We start from the raw sequence: 12,572 nt of genomic DNA, 5'->3' as shown, positions 1-12,572 counted from the left end.
CCTGTTTATCCCTTTAGCTAGTTCATTTATGATTATGTTGAATAGGACTGGTTCCAGTATAGATCCTTGGGGGACCCTGCTATTTATCTCTCTCCATTCTGAAGACTAATAATTTATTCCTACCCTTTGTTTCCCATCTTTTTAACCAGTTGCTAACCCATGAGATGACCTTCCTTCTTATCCCATGTCTACCTTGGTTAAGAATCTTTGGTGAAGGACTTTGTCGAAGGTTGACTGACAGTCCAAGCACAATATATATATTGTTTTACCCTTGTCCACATATTGATTGATCTCCTCAAAGAACTCAAAAATCTTGGTGAGTCACAACTTCACTTTAAAAATGCTCTGTTGACTCTTCCCTGACACATTGTGTTCACCTACATCTGATAATTCTGTTCTTTACCATAGTTTCTATTAATTTGCCTATACTGAAGTTAGGCTTATCAGTGTATAATTGTCTGGACTGACTTTGGGGCCTTTTGGAAAAATCAGTGTTATATTGTCTATCCATAAATCAGCCCATTGGCGGATAGCAATGACGTTAGGTTATGTACCACAGTTAGGAAATTGCAGAAGTGATATCTTAATTTCTTTAGAACTCTTAGAGCAAGTCTACACTATGGGTCAGCTTACGGTACGCATTTCCGGCTATGTAAATAATGTTGTTGGAGTCAATATACCTGAAGCTGAACCAGGGCGCCATCCTTACTGTGGGAGATAGAGGGAAGAAATGCTCCTGTCAGCTTCCCTTACTCCTCGTGACAGCAAGGAGAGCCAGCATCAAGGGGGTTGCCCTCAGCATTCGATTTAGCATGTCTCCACTGGACCTGCTAAATCGAACACCAGAAGATCGATCTTCCCAGAAATGTAGAGTTGCCCTTAAATGAACACCGTCTGATCCTTGTAACTTTTTACTATTAAATTTATCAGTTTGTTCCCAGACCTCCTCTACTGACATCTCAATCAGGAGTAAGTCTTCAGATTTGTCACCTAAAAAGGGTGGCTCTAGGGCAGGAATCTCCCTCACGTCCTCTGCAGTGAACTCTGATGCAAAGATGCCATTTCTTCTGAGGGTGAGTTCTCTATTTTGCAGCTGGGTGTCAGTACTGACTAAACCTCCCGGTGAGAACCCTCCCTAGCAGAATGCTGAAGAGGAACCTAGGGATGATGTATGGTTCCTTTCTTTAATAGGCAGAAAGATTCCTTTCCACATGAGTTTCATGACTTAGCATTGCCGGTGTCAATGGCTTACAGATAATAGCCATTCTGTGTGGTGACGGAGGGGAATCTGGGCCTGAAAATGAACCATGTGGCCTTGCAGGGAAGTGGAGCATGGTTGTGTTGTGCACCTAGCAATGATTAACTCAAAGAATGGGCTGTCCATCCTGAAGCATATTGCGGTGGAGAGTGGGGTGGGGTGGCTCAAAATTCTTTTTTTGTTCTGCATTTGGATGGGGTCTTGTTTGGTGGGCTGTCCTGAAGTTCTGACCGAAGAAATACGAAGGCATACTGGTCATGATGGCCCACCAATGCCAGAGTGCAGTCCTCAAGTGTGCTCTATCCTGTAGCAGAGCATGGCCCAAGGGCAGTGTTTCTTAAACTGTTCCATGGCACACCGGTGTGCCGTGAGGCAGTCGGAGGTGTGCTGCAGAGAACAGGAGAATTAAAAATAGCTACCCTTAAAGGGGCAGGTGACATTTCCCCCCCCCCCCACCCCCCCTGACCATTTTTTTTCTTTGCTCAACAAAAAATCCTTGGTGTTCCTCATGTTAATTTTTGTTTAAATTGTTTGGTGTTCCTCCGTCTTAAAATGTTTAAGAAACACTGCCCAAGGGTAACGAAGAAGCCACTATCTGTTCCTTAGCTCTGTGCCTGCCCTGGTGTGGAGATGAATTGTGCTCTTTATCCACAAAGGGGTGCAGCTGTGGACACTTACCTCGTGCCTGCTAATGTGTCTCAATGGTGACCCTAGGGAATACAGGCTCTTCTGGGGAGAAGGGAGGTAGGTGTCTACAGCTCCAGTCAGTTGAAAGCTGTTTTAAGTGTTGCTGAGATGCTATGTCACAGCACCTGTTCTCCCCCCTTCCCCATTTCCAGCCTTCCAGTCAGGGATTTCCCTACACCCCCCCTAAATTTCCCCAATACCCCCCCCGTTTGGTGAACTATGGTGCCATACAGCCCATCTTCACCCTCATGGTCTCACCCCTCATCAGCCCTGATACCCCCCTCTGTAAATTTAAACACCCCCCCAATTTCAATTCCTGGGGAGGCTAATGATTCCAGTGATGCCCCTTGTTCCACACTGAGTCATTAGTAAAGTCTCTTTCTAATTTCCTAGTCTTGCCTTGTTTCCAGCCTGTCCTGCAGAACACATGTGATTTTGCTCCCTGAACAGACTTTAACTTGTGACCAATTAATAATTCTCCCCAGAGTCCCCAAGGAGTTGCACTAGGGAGGAAGGTGCAGCAATTTGGGTGTCAGCCAGAGCCCTGCTGTTGCAACCTGCTTGCATGACCTTGGGCAAGTCACATAGTGTCACCGTGCCTCAGTTTCCCCTGTGCAAAGAGACATGTGGAATAGCATTTCTCCATCTCCCAGGGGCTCTAGGAGAACAACTGCATGAATGATCATGAGATGCTCAGACGTCACACATAGGTGCAGAGCTAGTTAAAAGCCTTCTGCCTCCATCCTAGAGACCAGCTGGCAAAGTAGACTCCTTTGTTCTTTTTTCCTTATTTACTCCTCTTGGGGAGCATTTGATGTGCTCAAAGGTTGCTGTTATAATTCCTTATTGCTTCTGATAAGGCAAAGCCTAATTATTTCCTCCGTACTGTTAATGGGTCCCTTTGATTGTGGTGCCACACTAAGAGTCCGGCTTCCCAGTCTAGCTCTTCTGTGTTCTTCAGCGATTGGACTGGAGCGAGGAGCTGGAAAGGTGCCGGGCTGCCCGTCCGGAAGGGTGAAGTCCTTTAGTCACCCGTCGAACCGGTACAGCATGGGCAAGGGGAAGGCAGGCTCCCTCCATTGCAGCTGTGTGACGGGAACAGGGAAGTTCTGTTCACAAGGTGAAGTCCCCTGCCCTCCTCCCTCTCCTTCCCCCTCTGCACTTACTGGCCTATTGTTCTCTCACTGGTGGTGTAACTAGAAAGGAAATGCTCTCCAAAATGGGCTGGCATTGGCTTCCAGACTATCTGGCCTTGTGGGTAATTGGAGGGGTTTGGAGCGATGCGTCTGCCTGTGATCAGCTGGCTTGAGCTCAGGCAGAGAGTTTCTTAAGCTGCCAGCATCAAAATGCCTCTTCCTTTTATCCCCAGACCTCCCTCCCTCCGTATCTTTCACTGGAAATCGCCTCAGAAGAGGAGCCATGTTAGTCAGTAACCTTAAAAACAAGTAGTCGTCCTGTGCCACCTGAGACTAGCAAAGATAATAAATGGAGATATGCTTATCTCATAGAGCTGGAGGGGACCTTGAGAGGTCATCAAGTCCAGCCCCCTGCCAGGACCAAATACCATTTCTGATGGATTTACCCCAGACCCCTAAACAGCCCCTTCAAGGATTGAGCTCTCAATCCTGGGTTTAGCAGGCCAATGCTCAAACCACTGAGCTATCACTCATGAGTAATAGTATGAGCGTTCGTGATGAAAACCCACTTCATCAGATGAGCGGGAGGGGGGTAACAGAAAGCAAGTATTTTATAACAGGGGAAAAACAAGATACCTGTCAATTGTAGGACCAGTGCTAATGGGGCTAATTAAGTGGGCTGGAAGTGTCCTGGACTTAACTTTTGATGTAAAAATAAGGTGTTAAATGCAGGGAAAACTGGAAGGCAGGAAATGGCATGTTACCAGTTTTGCAAAAGAGTCGCTCTCTTCACAGGGAGGGGTTCTATTTGCTTAATCCAGCTTCTGGCGTGGCTTCACTCATGTGAGTGAACCATTAAACATTGAAAGCCCCCGATTCTCTCTGATTCTGTCCCTTGCTGATCTCTGTAGCATGAGGGTCACTCTGTTTCCAGACCCTGCTGGCAAATCAGCTGAAGCCCTGTCCACATTCTATTTGAGTGTTCCCCAAATGGCCCCAGACCTGCCTGCATTCCAAGCAGAAACTTTATTACATTCATATAGGACCCTGTTCTATGAACTCTCCTGGCCTCAACCCACAGGTATATTTCCTGTGTTCTGAGCCAAGAAGGAGGTTCAAGGCCCGATCAGTATCACAAAACAGATCGATCAATATATAAAACGCAGCCTTGATGTCTTAATTTTTCAGATTAGACAAGGCCATTTTGTTTGATCAAGTAGGAGTTTCTCAGCAAGAGGTGGTGAAAGCGGACTTATGTCCTCTGCTGTCTACCCACTTTTGCTGTGCTTTCCCTTCTAGCTGTGATTATCTTGAGTCAAAGGTTTAGCCTCAGTCGTCCAGTAAGAAACTGGACGAAACTCCCAGAGAACATGCTTTACTGAGCTTTGAATCGTTCAGTACAACTCAAGCTATCTTTAATCAACACACGCACACACAAATAGAAGTAGTCTTGTGTCTGAATGAGACAGAGAACTAAGCCAGGAGCATTGACAGTAAAGATCTATACACACAATACAGAACTTGGCCAGTGTCCCCAGCAAATGCAGAAATAAAAGAAGCCGCTCAGCTGCAGGATGGAGCCAGGTGTGGGGGGAAGGGGCAGCTGAACACAGGCTGCCAGCTGCAAGTATGCACGCTCTGCTAATCAGCTGGGCAGGCTGAAGAGAAATGCATGGCGGGTGGCATCTGGCCCTTGGGCATGATTTTGACCACCCTTGTTTTACGCTGCAGAATAGGAGTGACAGGCAGAGGTGTAGCGAGGGTGTTATGTACCGGGGGGCAAAGGCAAAATTTGTGCCACCCTTCTGCCATGTGATGGGGCCCTGAACCTGCCATGTGAAGGGGCATTGCTAAGCCCGACCCTGGGGGGGCTTGTACTGCGTCTTCCCCTGCTCCCTTCAGTTTGGGGGCCGGGCCCCTGCATGCACTAATCCTCCAGCAGAGATGGAGGGTTGGGCTGGGGGCAGCTCCAGCTGAAGAATGACAGGGGGAGTGGAGGGGAACTAAATTGCCCTCCCCCCCCCCAGCCTGGTGCCTGGGGACAACTGCCCCTCCTGTATCCCCTTGCTACGCTACTGGTGACAGGACTCTTGAACTGGCTGTTTCAAGGCCACTTGCTTTCCCTTCCCACTTCCACTAGGCACTCCTCCTGCAGCAAGCCACAGACGCAGCATGGGAGTTCAGGTCTGCAAGTACAGGTAGCAATCTACCTGTGCAAGCCCTGGGTAGCCTGGTCCTGCAGACACTTTCAATTGTGGAACAACACTGCCACCTGCTGGCCCCTGAAAGAAAGGCGTCTTCCCATAGCTTTTCACTGGGCCTCAAATCCTCTGACCCGTGACAAGGAACCATCCCCAGGCAGAAGGGAATCCATGCAGGCCCCCTAGAGACAAAAGGGCATGGATGTGGTTACTATTGATAGTCGCCAGTGTTTGTCATGCCACAAATGGTGCATTGCATAGCAGCCCCGCATGCCAAGAGCTGCATGCTCCCATTCCTCTCGTCATCCAAGCAGCAAGCTGCTGCTTAACGTCCCTGTGAATGTGCAATCGTGGGGTACTCATGACCTCCTTTTATGTTAAAAACATCCGGCACACAGGTGAGTGGGGCCTGCTCCTGAATAACCCAGGGAGGAGAGAGGGGGTTACACTCACAGCACTCCTATTTATACCCCCTGCAGCATTTCATTGCTAATCAGCTGTGAATGCAGCTGGAAGGAGCAGCAGCAAAGCACAGGTGGTTAATGCTCCCTCTTACAAGCAGGAAATACGTGTCCTCAGGCCGGTGAGACGCTCAGTGCACTCTCAAGGATAATGACTGAGTGAACAGGCGTACACCTGAGCTCGACTCTTGCAAGAGGGACCTGTTAGGTCAGTAGTGGAAATGAGCCGCTTTCAAGTAGCAGCGTTGCTATTTTGCACCCTGACTGAAGGGTAGGGAAGGCTCATCTGCCCCTGCTGGCACACCTCCAAAGCTGGCAGAGAGTACTAACAGAGAAAATGTACTAACATGAGGCGCCCTAGACTCTAATATGAGGGGAATGTGAAGCCTGTCTCTTTCCTTCTCAGCTGGGGGCCACATCAGTGAGGGTTGGGTTGGTTTTGTGTGGGTTTTTAAAATTATTTTGTTTTGCTTCTCACTTGTGTGTGGCCCCCGATTGATTTTTCTCTGGGTCAGCGGCCCCCAGCCCAAAGATGGTTCCCATCCCCTGCCTCCCATGACTGTAGAATCTAGGTGCCCTCTGTGTAAAATCAATGACGGTAGCAAAGTCAGTAGAGGACCTAATGGAGTGGTGCCAATACACGCCCAATGGGCTGGTACTTTGAGGCCAGGTGGTAGCGGGCACAGTGCCATCTGCCTTAGCAGGGAGGCTGTCCATAATTTGCAACAGTCATTTATGTTCATGTGTCCCACACCACATGATGGAGAAGTCGAGCCTTTTCCCTCGAAGAATCCTAACCTGCTACCCCAACAGAACCCTTCGCTCTGAAAAACACCCAGCCGCTGCTTTTCATCTTCCTCACTCAGCAGCCATGTTTGGGAAGAAACGTGAAAAATAAGGTCTCTGTCTCCAATGGCAAGGGGGGGAATTTAAAGGAGTGGAAATGAGTGCACCGCGAACGGCAGTGCCAGCCTTAGGATTTGACATCTCAGCCGGAAGGTGGCGTCATCGCCCTGCTGGAATGCTGGCTATGCCCTGAGCCAGAAGGGAGGGAGTCCTCTGTGCTTGGTTCTCTGCTGCCTCTGAGGGTGTCACTGTTTACACCTGGGCCTTGTCCCCTGCTAGCTCAGGGTGGCTGCATTTTGATTTGGCATGTGTAAATGACATGCAACGGGTGCAAAGAGAGAGAATCCAGCCCACCAATTCCTGAGTTTTCTCTAAAACAAAGGTGGAGAACCTATACCCCAGACACCGAATCCAGCCTCTTGCTTGCCTGGATTTGGTCCCTGAGACTCAGGCCTCCCTACCCAGCATCGGGGAGCCAGGCTGGTGTATCAGCCCTTTGGCCCCCCTCCCACCCAGACCCCACACCCCAATTCTGCTCTTGCACCCTACCTCCCACCCAGCCCTGCCACCCCTACCGGCTCCTGCACCCCACCCAACTGCCAACCCACTTCTGCACCCTGCCTCCTGTCCTGATCTACACCCCAAGACCACTTCCCAGCAGCCCCCTCTCTCACACTGAACCCCTCACTTTTGGCCCCACAAAATCTACTAGCCCTCCCTCCCCCCCGCAAGCTCTGGTGTGCAAGGGGAATGTGGAGAATGTCTGCTTCAGTCAGTGTTTTTTCTTCATGTTTTTGTGTGGCCCCGACTGATTTTTCTGTGGCCCCCTGACCAAAAAAGTTTCTGCACCCCTGCTGTAAACCCTTCCCATCCAGGCAGTGACCGAGCCCAAGACTGATGTGAGATCTGCTGAGGGTAGAGCGTGCGGTGCTGTCTGCAGCCGAATGCCTTGCCTTGCCAAGAGGGCTGGCTTGAAATGCAGCAGCCTCTCTTCTGTCCCTCCCTCTCCTGTAGTCAGCACCCAGTGGGAGATGTGTAGCTTCATTGGGCAATGGAGGGAAAATCCAAACAGAGGGGTGCCTCTGGGATAAGAAGAGCAGCTTGTGCTACCCAAAGCCCTGTAATAGCAATGAAAGAATCAACACAGATGCAGGGATTGAACTAGAGCCAAGCTTCCCACAGGAAGTATTGGGAACTGGGTTCATTTCTATGCAAAGTATGTACTGTGCAGATCTCAGAGCACCTCTCCCGGCTGCACATCCCTCTGGAAGCAGTGTTGCAACAGGACTTCCTTTCTGTGGCTTGGGAGAGGATCACAGGTACTGACAGGTGGCCATTAAGGATTGCCGTCAAACTGGCTTGACTAGCACAAAGTCAGCCGTGCCTGATAATACGAAGAACAACATGTGTAGATATGGCCAGGTCCTTAGGGTGTGGTCAGATTGCCTTTATTCTAGAAATATGGATGGTCAAATATTTAAAATACTTCATAGACCAACCGTGGCAGCAGTTCTGGGGGGAATGTGAGACATGTTCCCAGTGACATTTGTAAAAGCTACCCCAGCACTGACAGGAACACGGTGCAAACAGACTTGATGATTTTTGTGGCCAAAAGTTGACCCGAAAATTACCATTGGTTGTACGGGCTCTTCTCTGTCCTGAAAGGTGAAAAAACAGAACCCAAGCTAGAAAATTCCAACTGGTATCTGGCTTCCTACGGCATTCAGAGCTGGGGGTTTGGTTCACCCCATCACTAATAAAAAAGAAAGCAGCTCCTTCTTTGTTCCCTTGTTGGTATGTTTTGCTCATTCGGCAGCATATACCTGTAAATAACAGGCGAACTCTCTAGTCAAGTATACAAGTTGCTATTCTGCACCTCTCTTCCTGCTCTCGTGGCATCATACAGTACAGCTAGGTATCTTGCGGCAGGGTTACGCATCACTCTGAAAATCTGGGACTGATCCCCCTCCCTGCAGATAGGAACTGCCATCCCGTAAGCCAAATATCCTATCTTCTCAAGGACTGCGGGGCAGGCTTAATGTTATATTATGAAACCTTTATGGTGTTCTTCATGGTGGAGTAGGCTGGTGAAAGCAGGCAGGTTGGATTCTGATGGTTGGGGCAACGAAAGCATTATACAGACACAGGGCCACAGAAGAGTTCCCAGCAGGGTTATTAATACAGTATGTGGTTGTGAGATGCCACAAATTGCTCGGGAAGCCTTCAGCATGCTGCAGAGCATGGTACAATGTGTCTTAGAAACACTGACTTTTTTTTCCCCCTGAAAATTGCAATTATTTCTCAAGAGGTCAGTCGGGATGATGTAATGGCTCCTTGTGGCCTTAAACTCTATTAATCAATGTATCTATTTACAGTGAGAGCACTTAGTGGTTAACTCAGTCAGGGCCCCACTGCCCCACACCTACAGTAAATGACAGTCCTGCCCCCAAAAAGTTCAGTCTACACAAGATAAGGCAGATGAGACCAATGGCATGTAACTGATCTGCTACTGCTAGTAAGAAATTGAAGGCTGGTGATGGGGCTTTAGAGGTGGATGAATGTAAATTAATACAGAAAATTCTTTCCCAGGTGTCTGGCTGTTGGGACTTGCCCACATGCTCAGGGCCGAGTTGGTCACCCTATTCGAGGTCAAGAAGGAATTTTCCACTAGTAGAGACCCTGTAGCTCTTGTTGGTTTGTGGGGCTTTGGGGGAGTTGTTGTGGTTTTGCAGTTTTTGCCTTTCTCTGCAGCATGTGGCATGTGTCACTTGCAGGTTTACAAGCATGTCAATGGTGGACTCACTCTATCTTGAAGCCTTTTAATGGTGATTTAAGGAGTTCAGTAACTCACCCAGAGGAGACTGGACTATTGCAGGAGTGGGTGGGGGAAGTTCTGCCCTGCAATGTCCCTTCTGGCCTGCAAAGGGACAATCAAGCAGGTGGGAGCAGTGGGTGGAGAAGACAGGCTAACAACAATAATAGGAGGTGTGCAAGGCCTAGAGAGTGAGGAGGTGTAATCACTACTTGGCTGCAGCTTGCTGTGTGCATCATAGAAGAGCTATGTTGTAGGTGAGTAACAGAGTTTGTGCAGACAGGTCTTCCTCGTTATGGAAATTGCCTTCATTCATATGAGTAGCTGGTGACAAGTGAATCTGTTTGCTTTATACCAGAAATGAAACCATAAGGCATACATATGATATGTGGGGCCTGTAATATCACCATGGGGTAGTACACTAAATCCCTAGCCAGCGATGGCTAATGTAGTTGTCAGGGCCATGTTCTTAGCGATTCAACACATCCCATCTCCGATCTCCAGTGTTGTTAACTCGCTGCAGCCACTTTCTACCAGCTCTGCAAACAGGTAAGAGTTAAAAATGAAATCCTAGCCAGAGAGGTGCCCTTGCGAAACACCCAGATAAGTTATCGCTCTGCAAAGTCTCCTGCATGAAGTCCCACAGCTACCCCTCCTGTCTCAGTAGAGCTGCATAGATATGGGGCATTTCCAAGTAGAATGCAGCTGCATTTAGTTAATAGAAAATGATCGATATTCCTCTGCTTTCTGCTTATCAGAGCTGTCTCACAATCTGCCGTGACAATCTAGTTGGACCCCATAATCTTAGAGTTGGACCAAGTCAGAACATGGATTCTGAGACCAGAAATGAGGGCAAAGGAATCTGCTTTGGTTATAAGATTCCAGGTTGATAAACCATGGCTTGGCTTATAACCTAGATGGCCTTTGATCCTAATGAAACCCACAACGTCCTTCACAGAGCTGGTCACTGACAATCTTGCCTAACGACAGCTGCATTGTCTGCATGCCCTGCTGCTAACAGACAACTCCAGAGTGACTGTCTTTCTTGGATGCCTTTTGAATCTCACTTAGAACAGAGTACGGGGGGGGGGGGGGGGGGAGGGGGGAGAGGGGAGTATTGGAGAGAAATGGCAAACATTTGTTGAGGTCCACAACAAGGCACTTCCCTGTGCTTAGTTAGCACGTGGAACTTTCCACCCTGAGACGTTATCAGGGAACATAGCATGATTCAGAAGAGGTGTGGAGATTTATGTGGTGAACACCCATGTTTGTTACACTTTTTTTTTAAGACTGGAAGTGATCTAAGAGTTGACTGAAGAGTGTTAGTAAGAAACTTAGTTTATGAGAACTTAAGAATTTGTTGCACCTTCCTCTGGAAAAAATGGCCACAAGGTCCCGAATGATCACAAATGGTCCCTGCCTTGGTTTATGCAGAAATCTAAAACCTTGTACCTGTGCCCTAGGACTGAAAAGGCATTGGTTCAGCAGCACTGGCCCAGAGCACAGGGTCACATGATGATTTACCATAGTGCAACACATGGGTTTTTCTCGGCGATCTCTCGTTCAAGATCTACCCCAGCAAACCCTAGTTAGCATCAGGAAGCCAGCAAGAGTGCTGTAGTCTGTTAACAGCAACCATGTGGCTATAATGATGGACAACCAGGAGAAATGGTCAGAGGTAAACAGAATAAAATTCAATAAGGATAAGTACAAAGTACTCCACTTCGTGTGCAACTGATTGTTCCTTCCTTACAAAATGGAAAATGACTGTCTAGGAAGGAGTACTGGAGAAAGGGACCCAGAGGTCATAATGGACCACATGCTAAATATGAGTCAACAGTGTGACACTGTAGCCAAATATATATAATTCTAGAATCCATTAACATGGAGATTCCATAACCTCCCTGGGCAATTTATTCCAGTGTTTGACTACACTGACAGTTGGGAACTTTTTCCTAATGTCCAACCTAAACCTCCCTTGCTGTAGTTTAAAACCATTGCTGCTTGCCCTATCATGGGATTAAACAATGGGCTTAAACTGCAGCAAGAGAGGTTTAGGTTGGACATGAGGAAAAACTTCCTGTCAGGGTGGTTAAGTACTAGAATAAATTGCCTAGGGAAGTTGTGGAATCTCCATCACTGGAGATATTTAAGAGCAGGTTAGACACTTGTCAGGGAAAATCTAGATCAGTGTTTCCCAACTTTATTTGGCCACGGAACCCTTTTAAACTCAATAATTTCGCGTAACCCCTAATAACAGTCTTATATATGGAAGTGAAAAAGTAGACCACAAATAACTAAGGATAATAAACAAATGCAAGTGAAAAAGTAGACCACAAATAACTAAGGATAATAAACAAATGCTAAACAAGGTCATGGGATCAACACAAATGAAAATTGTTTTCAATAAAATTAATAAATGCTTAAATATTAATAATATTTTTTAAAAATGTTATTGTTATGGAATTTTCTTGCGAAACCCTTATTTTCACTTTGTGGAACTCCGGGGTTCCATGGAACCACTATTTGGGAAACATTGATTTAGGTGGTGCTTGGTCCTGTCATGAAATTGGACTTCATGACCTCTTGAGACCCCTTCCAGTTATAATATTTCATGAGTCTGTGATCATTAAGCATTTGTATGACAATAGTACCCAGATGTCCCAACTCAAATGGTGGCTCCCTTCTTCTAGATGCTGTACAAACACAACAGGTTCCCTCTGACATTAGACGAATCACACGCCATCATCTGTCATCCAAAGAGCTGGTGCTGGTAACCCCAACGTCTCATCACACTTAGGCAAACAGGTAGAGGGGCTTTGCGTAGCAAGGTCCTCCTCTGTGTTAAAATCAAGGCTAAGAGGAAATTTAATCTCAGCTCCATCAGGCCTATGCTGGCTTAGAAATGTAATTTCATTATCTGTCTGAGTTTACGAAGATGTCACCCAACAAAACATACAGCATAGACCTTGTTACCTGGCTCAGATCCAGTGCTACTGGTTTATTAGACTCTCTACGTGCAAGATAAAGGTCTAAGTTCATGATGATTCAAAACTGCATTTACATGGAGGCCACTTCAAGAATCTCATATGAACTGGTATTTGTTTGTCATATTGGCCAACGACATAGAAGCTAGGAAATGATTGATTAATAATACTGTCTAGTTAAATA

Source organism: Pelodiscus sinensis, chromosome 27 (genome assembly GCF_052426305.1).
Source record: "Pelodiscus sinensis isolate ZL-2025 chromosome 27, ASM5242630v1, whole genome shotgun sequence".
Taxonomy (NCBI): domain Eukaryota; kingdom Metazoa; phylum Chordata; order Testudines; family Trionychidae; genus Pelodiscus; species Pelodiscus sinensis.
This window is presented reverse-complemented; position numbering follows the sequence as displayed.